We start from the raw sequence: 9,953 nt of genomic DNA, 5'->3' as shown, positions 1-9,953 counted from the left end.
AGTTCCAACAGGTTTTTTTTTTTTTTCAGAGTTGAACTATAACGTATGCGCACGTTACCAAAATATATATATATATATAACGTACGCACACATTACCAAAAAAAAAAATATAACGTATGCGCACGTTACCAAAAAAAAACTATAACATATGCACACGTTACTAAAAAAAACTATAACGTACGCGTATACTACACGGTAACTTCTCACATCTTAGCAAACATACCAATGCCAACTGTCAAGAATTTGGACATACATAATCAAAACTAATAAGAAGTTTCCAAAGATGTTTCTAAAGAGATGAAAAATCAGAAGTGCCAACAAGATCTCAAATTTTCATCTACTCCATAGTGTGAACTTTGCAACATTTCCCTGTGATTCCTTTGGCACAGCAAAACCTTGCAAAGACATGAATGCAAATCAATCAAAATCTTAAGTAAAGACACAGAAAAAAGAATCAATATCGATAATACTCCATGAAACATGCCATTTTGCCCATCTAAAGGTTCCTAAATTTTTTAACAACATAGTTCAAAAATTCAATGTACATAAAAAGGCTTGCATTAAAATTACGACAAACAAAGTTGCTCATCAATAAGCCAACAAAAAACCTTGCTTGACTTCTCAACCGTTGGATCCATTGCAAATGCGACACCACCAACTTTATTTATCAATGATAATCTCCGCATTAAGACCAACCATATCTGAAAAAAAGAGGAAGAGATTAAATAAAATATTCACTTATCATATATACAAAAATAATTACAATATATAAATATATAAACATTACTTACCCAACTCAAATTGTTCTGTGTTCTCAATACACTTTTCAACATCAAGTGGTACACGAAAGGCTCTCAACCAATCTTGAGCGCAAATCAAAGCTTCCACTACTTTTGGAGTTAAAGAACTCCGAAAGCCATTAAGCACACGACCCGATATACTAAAAGTTGATTTTAAAGCAATGGCAGTTACAGGAATTGACAAAATATCTCGAGCCATCAAGGAAAGAATCTTATATTTTGAGCCATTAGTCTTCCACCAAATCAAAACGTCAAGACCAAGATCATTTTCATTTTTTTTCTTGAAGATACTCATCAAGCTCGGACTTGTTGTCATCGCGCCCTTGTTCATTCGAGTGTAAATACATTTTCTTCTAAGCCTGGGCGTTATGCTTATTTATTCATTCACTACCACCCATATCGGTATTGGAATTTGAATTACTACTACTTACACCCAAATTATGGCCACCAAAATCTTGATAACTTGAAATAAGAAAAGATTGCTTTTAAAATTCATACAAACGCTCCAATGTATCATTCACCTTGTAATGCATCTCTTTAATTTTCGATTCATCATCATAAATTTGTCCATACAAGAAACTCACATAATTTAACTTGGCTCTAGGATATAACACAACCGCAATCAACACCATTATATTCACTTTATCAAAGCTTCCATAATATTTGTCAAATTTTTCTTTCATTTTCACACCCATATCTTGAAGCTTAGGATCCGAAGCATTGATTGTATCTTTCAAATTTCTATACAAAAGAGCTATCCCTTCAAAATAATCATTTGAAGTAACATTTGAAGTCCCAGACATCTGATTGGTGACATCATAGAATATTTTGGGAAAATCCGAAAGAATAATAGCATTTTCTCAATCATCTTCACTAGGAGTTTCATGATTAAGCTCTCTTACAAAAGATGGATCGTGATCTTCCATCCTTTCGAAAGATTTTCTAAACTTTATGATGGTGTCTAACATGAAATAAGTAGAGTTCCATTTAGTGGCGACGTCAAGAACTACCGAACCCTTATAAATAATCTTTTCTTTTTCAATGCAAGATTGAAATCCTTGGGCTCTTGCGGGAGAACTCCTTACATATCTAACCACATTTCAAATATGTGAAATAGAGTCACGTACCATAGTCAAGCCATCTCTCACAATCAAATTTAATATATGAGCTGTACACCTCATGTGCAAAACACTACCATCTAATATCAATGACTTTTGTTTCGAAAATTTATCCCTCAAATAGCTAACTGCAACATCATTCGAGCTAGCATTATCCACGGTAATTGTCGACACATTTTTTTCTATTCCCCACTCCTCAATGCATCCCTCCACTATTTTTTCAATCTCCTTACCCCTGTGACTATGCATCACCATAAAATTGATGATTCTTTTATGCAACTTCTAATTTTCATCAATAAAATGTGCAGTGAGACACAAATAATTCAAATTTTGATTGGAAGTCCATATATCAGTCATGAGTGTGATCCTAGAATTAATCTTTTCAAAATAATTCTTCAAAGAAGTTTTTTCACATAAAAACAATTTCATGCAATCTTTTGCCACTGTGAAACGTGATATATATTTGAAGAGAGGTTGTAACTCACTAACATATTCACGAAATTCAACACGCTCAACCAAGGAAAAAGGTTACTCATCAAGGATGATAAACCGAGCAAGCATTAGCCTACAACGTTCTTAATTAAATGCCCATGTCGATAAGATGCTACCAGTACTAGAATCTCCTCCTCCCTTGCCAGCCATGTTAACATTACGTGGTATAAAGAAATTCTGCTTCTTATCTTGATTACGGGGAAACCTCTTGCATGTGGTCAAGTATTTCCTCATTGCAAAAGTACCGTTAGCAACATGGTACTTAAGCATTGACTCACAATGAATGCACTTCACTTGATATATGTTTCCATCCTTATCACTAATTTTCAAATAATGATTCCAGCATTCAGATGTATATTTCTTATTACAGGAAAGATGAGAACCGGGTACCTTATTTGTGGCACTCGAGGTAGGGGTGCCTCTTCTTCAATTTCATCGTTGGAAAACTCCAATTCCATAATCGGAGTCATCTCCTCACGTCCCTCCACCTCCATTGACGTGTTATCTTGATACATTAACTTTGCACTGCACAACAATAATAGAATATAATTAGAAATTTCAAAACAAATAGCAAACTAGAAAGTAGAAATAAAACACCACTAGAACAAGAATGTCTAGCATATAAAGGGGACTCCCTTCATACCAGCAAATCAAGGAAATGTCAAGAACGAATGATCGTCTAGAAAAAAACATATAAGTCCTCTACAAGTTTCAGAAAATTCTGAAATTTGGACAAGTTGTATTTAAGACCTAGAGGTACAAGTTTCATGAAGAAATTGTAGTCCAATTCGTTCTGGATTAAAAGATAAAATCGATTTACTTTTCCTATTCTCGGTATCATTTTCCAGATCTAGTATTTTCGAAGAAAAAGGGTTTTACCACTCAATACTTGTCCATTTCGTCTCAAATTTTAGTATGTTAACCATCAAGAAGTCCTCTACAACTTTCCTCAGGGCGTTGAAGTGAGATTCCAACTAAAAAGTCACATGCAGCTCACGAAATCATCAAGGGATAAACTGTTTCTTCAGAAAACAGAATGCTAAGCTGAGAAACATTTCCGATTAAATACCCAAATGACCTTCAAAAATTATGAAATTTGACTATGTGATAGCCAAGACCATAAGGTAGATACTTCATGAAAACATCAAAGTCAAATTCGTCCTAGATAATTAAATATGGACGGTTAAAATCCCTGTTCGTAGTACCGTAATTCCAGATCTAACCATCTCCAAAGGACCACGATTTCACCTACCTATTCTTGTTTTTTTTCTCTAAATTTTTTATATGTTGTACCTCAGGATGTCCTTTACAACTTTTGTTAAGAAACCGAAGTAAAATTTCGAAAAAAAGGTTGCCTTACAGTCCATGCATTCATCAAGGGTCGGTCCCAAAATGTCCAGATCCAGTCTTTCCAAATAATAACGATTTCACCCACTTATACTTGTTTTTTTTGTCCCAAATTTGAGTATGTTTTACTACAAGAAGTCCTTTACAACTTTAATTTAGAGGTCAAAGCCAAACTTCAACTAGAACATCACATGCAAGTCACTAGAACATCCATGGTCGAGCTGTTTTTCTCGAGAACAGTACACTAGACTAGAGCACCACTCTTACAACTTCAATTTTTCGCATTCTATACATCCGAAATTGTTGTTGGAGAAATCTTCTTGAAGTGTTTTGAAGTTGACAAAACGTTTCTATCAGTCTAGTCTGAAGGCTTGCAGACTCTGCTGTTTAAAGTCTGAAGACCTCCGGACAGCCAGACTCAAGACTCAAAGTCTATCCTCATTGATCAGTCTCTAATCCATTGAAGAAAGGTTATCCAGAACTGGATGTTTCGTTAAGGATTTAACCTTATCAACTGGAGAAGATCTTGTGGCTGGAGAAGACATAACAGAGTCCTTTGATTGATCGAAGATTGATTCGATAATGGAAGATCCGGTGATTGCCTAAATATTATTGGAAGGTTCTGCTTATGGAAACCGAGATCCTGATTGTATGGGCGAACAGATTGATGGGCTATCAACACGTTCCTTTAATAGCTTGAACAATCTTCCTAATTGATTCCGTCCAACGGGTAGATTGGAGGAATTCCTTTGGTAAGTGCCAACGGGTATGATGGCATAAAGGAGTATATAAGGAAGATGGTCTTAGTTGTTCAAGGTGTGCGCGATAGAAGAATTCCAAAGTCTGAAGCTCCTTTTTGTTTAGACAAATCCTTTGAGCGAATACTTGTATACAAAAGAGAGTCTATATTTGTGAGAAATCTTGAGGAGGTGTGGTAGAACATCTACACTGTGGAATCAAGGCAAAGCTGTGCTGTAACTTCTCTTTTGTTCATAGTGGAATCCAGCCAATAGGCTGTCAGTGAAGAAGAGTGGACGTAGGCTTGATATAAGCCGAACCATTATAAACCGCGTGTTCAATTTTCTCTTCTCTCAGTCTTACTTTGATTAACGTTTCCTTCTACTGTCTAGTATTGTGCAATCGTTGAAGAACAATCTTTTATATACCTATTCACCCCCCTCTAGGTACTCATACTAGCAATATCAATTGTCACCACTCAATCACACACACTAAACACAGCATGCAAGAGTAGATCAAGAATAGGATAATGGTGCACAAAATTAGCTCATATACGCTCCAAAACAAGATGAATCACAAACTTCGTGCATCGATAGCTTTAAAAAGGATGAAGCATACATTTTTCAATCAAAGAGGTTAACTTATCTATATGATTTCCCCTGAGATCAGACTACCAAATTAAGCACATCCACCAATCATTATACACTATACTGTTCCGATTTCTTTAACTTTAAGCCACATTGGCCCCTTCCAACCAAATGTTTCATAGTCGAAAAGCAAGAAAACTATTTCATCCAGCTTCAGTAAAGGAGTGGTGCATTAAGAGATTTTCCATCGGTAACATAATCTATTCACGACTCCGAGCTTTCGCCGGCCAAAAAACAAGAAGTTATAGGTTCTTAGACCTTTCTTTCCCTTTCACAGTGCCCATTGTCGTTGTACACATATTCCAATGTTTTTGATCTAATCAGATCATCCCCACTCTTTATCAGCCTATGCAACAAGCTTAGGCCTCAAATCTCAGATTGAATTGCAGGAAAAAATCGAGCAACCTACTCACAGACAACAAAACAAAGCCCCCCCTCAACATGGAAACATACCCCCTTGCAACTAAAGAGAAAGAACAATACCAAGAGAACAAGATAGAGCTAATTGCAATCACTCTACACATATTTCAAGCAGCAATAGCTCACCGACAGAGCAGGGATGGCCTACAGCCCGGCAGTAATCGCAGGTGAACAAGGACGCGGAGGTGTTTTGCTGCGTGGCGGAGCTTGTGGGTGAGAGAAATAGCCGACAGAGCTAGGGGCTGCAGCGGGCAGAGTAGGAGCAGCGGTGCTGGGTCATGGCTGTAGCAGGCGTCGGCGCTGGCGGAGCGACGGTGACCAGCAAGGCGAGGCGTGGGAATAGCGACGGGGGGCGGCGCTTCGGATGGCTGCAGGGCGGCGGAAGATCGGACTGCTAGCAGCACTCGCGGGTTCCGCAGGTGGAGACGCGGCAGTGCGGCGCGAAGATGGCCGGTGGCTCAGGGGACCCCGATGAAGGGGGCGAGGGAATGTGCAGGATCGAGGTTGAGAGAAAGAGAGAGGGGGCGGCAACGTGCGAGTGCGAAAGAGCGAGAGCGAGAGAGAGAGAGAGAGAGAGAGAGAGGGGTGACCAACAAGGTGGGGCGTGGGAACAACGACGAGGGGCGGCGCTTCGGATGGCTGCAGGGCGGCTGAAGATCGGACCGCTAGCAGCACTCATGGTTGCGGGTTCCGCAGGTGGAGACGCGGCGGTGCGGCGCAGAGATGGCCAGTGGCTCGGGGGACGCCGGTGAAGGGGGCGAGGAAATTTGCGAGTGCGGGATCGAGGTTGAGAGATAGAGAGAAGGGGCGGCTACGGGCGAGTCTGCGAGAGAGAGAGAGAGGGGGCGTCCGGTTCTTTTCTTCTGGAGCCCTAAGTAACCGGTTCCGGTTCCTAGGTAACCCGGGAACCGCGCTGACCCCTACTTCTTGCTGACCTCTCCTTTCTTTGCTGACCTTCTTGGACCGTGGAACCGATTAATGATTCTTGGGGAATTGCTGAGTTTTGGCTTTAATTTATCACCAAAAATTGATCTCTCTAATTTACTTCTAAATTAGCGCTCACAATCTTTTGGTTTCATTTTTTGCTTCTGCTCGTACTGCCTTGAACATGTCCATATTCGCTCATCTCCATTCACAATTCCTAGGCTGGCTTCCTCTCTTTTTCTTGCGAATATGGCCAAATGGGCGTTCCTTTTATAAATTCTAGCAACCCACACTTTCCACAAATGCCTTGATTTCTTTCCTCCATTTTGTCTCTCAATTCCTGCGCTTTCTTTTTCCTGTTGCCCATAGAATATCTTGAAATATTCTACCATCGATCTGATGCAAATGCACAATGCAATTTTGATATATATATATATTAGGGGTTAAAGATTTATCTCTAATTTTCTATACAATAAATAAATGGTCAAGTTGTCAAAATTTATGTGTCAACAGCCGCTCCTCTTTGAATGTGAGTTTCTAGAGGTTGCCTTCAAAGAAAAATTGAGACCTAAATTTTGACTATGCACATGCACTAAATTATTTTTTTTGTTGGAAAATAAATTCCATTTTGAAATGCAATTTATATAATGCATGGAAATGTTAATGCAAATAATAAGAGAACCTACCTGGTTCCTCTCTCTTTGCACTCTCTTTTTTTCTTTCTTTTTTTTCTCTCTTTGCACTCTCTCTTACATGAATTCTTTTTCTTCCTCGCATGAATAATTGCCCCCCTCGCTTCTGTCTGAGGGTGTGTACATCCTTTTATAGCCAAAAGTCTTCCACGTATCGTTGGAAAGTCTAGATCCATGGAACCAATTGATGATTCTTGGGGAATTGCTGAGTTTTGGCTTTGATTTGTCACCAAAAATCGATGTCTCTAATTTACTTCTAAATTAGCGTTCACAATCTTTTGGTTTCATTTTCTGCTTCTGCTCATACTGCCTTGAACGTGTCCACATTCACTCATCTCCATTCATAATTCCTAGGCCGGCTTCCTCTCTTTTTCTTGTGAATATGGCCGGATGGGCATTCCTTTTATAAATTCTAGCAACCCACACTTTCCACAAATGCCTTGATTCTTTCCTCCATTTTGTCTCTCAATTCTTGCGCTTTCTTTTTCCTGTTGCCCATAGAATATCTTGAAATATTCTACCATCGGTCTGATGCAAATGCACAATGCAATTTTGATATATATATTTTTTATGGGTTAAAGATTTATCTCTAATTTTCTATACAATAAATAAATGGTCAGGTTGTCAAAATTTAGATGTCAACAGCTGCCCCTCTTTGAAGGTGAGTTCGTAAAGGTTGCCTTCAAAGACAAATTGAAACCTAAATTTTGACTATGCACATGCACTAAATTATTATTTTTTTGTTGGAAAATAAATTTCATTTTGAAATGCGATTTATATGATGCATGAAAATGTTAATGCAAATAATAAAGGAACCTACCTGGAATAACTTACCTTCAAGAACTGTAGAGTAATTCAAGATAACTGGTGTTACATGTCTAGGACCCGTACCTTTCTACGGTCGCCCAAAATAATCACCAGGTTTTGTAAATAGACTGTCATCCTAGGACCTTTACCTTTTTACAGTCGCCCAGTATGACAGTTTTTTGTTGTCTAGGACCCGAACATTTCTCCAGTCACCTTACCGGAAAAATTGCTTCTTTCAAGACCTATACCTTTCTACGGTCGCCTGTTAGAGCAACAAACGTTGTCTAGAACACGTACCATCCTACGGTCACCTAAATAGGAAACAACTATTGCCTAGGACCCGTACCATTCTACGGTCGCCTAAACGAGGAACAGCTTTCCAGGACTTGTACCTACGGTCGCCTGCATGGTAAATAGCCTTTCCAAGACCCGTACCTTTCTAAGGTTGCCTGTTGAAGCTATAAATATAATGTCAAGGACCCGTACCTTTCTACGGTCGCCTGAATGAGATGTTAAGATTTTGGAACTCGAAATACCTAGATCCAAACTAAGGTATGATGAGAAAGATAAAAAATATATATATATTCACATCCAGAGTGAAATGTTTACATGAAAATATTTTGTGACATTCAGATCCAAACTGAGATGTCAAAAACAGATTGAAAGATTTTGGTGAAATCCAAAAACTCTTAATTTCTAAAAAGGAACTCGAGCTATAGAAGCATGCCGAGTCGATGAAAAAGACTCCGGGCTACGGAAGCGCGCCGAGTCGATGAAAGCGACTCTAGGCTACGAAAGCACGACAGGTCAATATAAAGGACATTGGGCTACAGAAGCACGTCAGGTCGATGAAAGGGACTCTGGGCTACGAAAGCATGCCAGGTCAATATAAATGACACCGGGCTGCGGAAGCACGCTGGGTCGATGAAAGAGACTCTGGGCTACGAAAGCACACCAGGCCAATATAAAAGACACTGGGCTACAGAAGCACGCTGAGTCAATAAAAGAGACTCTGGGCTATGAAAGCACACTTGGTCAATATAAAGGACACCGGGTTATGGAAGCACGTCGAGTCGATGAAAGGGACTTTAGGCTACAAAAGCACGCCAGGTCAATATAAAAAACATTGGGCTACGGAAGCACACCGGGTTGATGAAAGGGACTCTGGGCTACAAAATCACACTAGGTCAATATAAAGGACACCAGGCTACAGAAGTACGCCGGATTGATGAAAGGGACTTTGGGCTACGAAAACACACTAGGTCAATATAAAGGACACCTAGCTACAAAAGCATGCCGGGTCGATGAAAGAGACTCTAGGCTATGAAAGCACGTCGGATCAATATAGAGGACAGTTTGACCGAGTCAAGTGTCGATGTACTTGAGAGAGAATATCTGCACAATGACAAGTATTTAGAGTATGGGTAGAGATATACTTACCTTGTGATATCTTTAATTCTTGGGGATATGTCTTCTAAAATTTAGATATCCTATGTTGATCTTTTACCTCCTGCTAGAAATAAATTTTGGAACATCAAGGATGCACCTTGAATGTTCGTGAAGGTTTCTCATCTCCTAATATCACGAGGCATTTTGAAAGGAACCTGAATGTTAGAAACTCTTGGATCTTTGAGAAAACATTACTTGTCAGACATGATTAGAGCAAAAGTGCATTCACCAAAGAAATAAGCAATTAAGGCTATTCTGGAATACACACTTCAAAATCCACTGAAATTTTTATCAATTCAATCAAGATTCATGCATAATGACCTTTGCATCACCCATATTTCAACTGTAGAAAATTATTATTCATGACAATTTTCACTCATGACATGGATTTCCTAAGAATACTAAATGAGAGACTTTCAATTAGAAAGAACTTTCACTTACTCTCATTTAGAAGGGCTATGAGAATCACTCCATCTCACCATATCGACACGGGTCTGAGTATTCTTGCAAGTGGTACGA

Source organism: Eucalyptus grandis, chromosome 8 (assembly GCF_016545825.1).
Source record: "Eucalyptus grandis isolate ANBG69807.140 chromosome 8, ASM1654582v1, whole genome shotgun sequence".
NCBI classification, from domain to species: domain Eukaryota; kingdom Viridiplantae; phylum Streptophyta; class Magnoliopsida; order Myrtales; family Myrtaceae; genus Eucalyptus; species Eucalyptus grandis.
Note: the sequence above shows the minus strand (reverse complement) of the source record.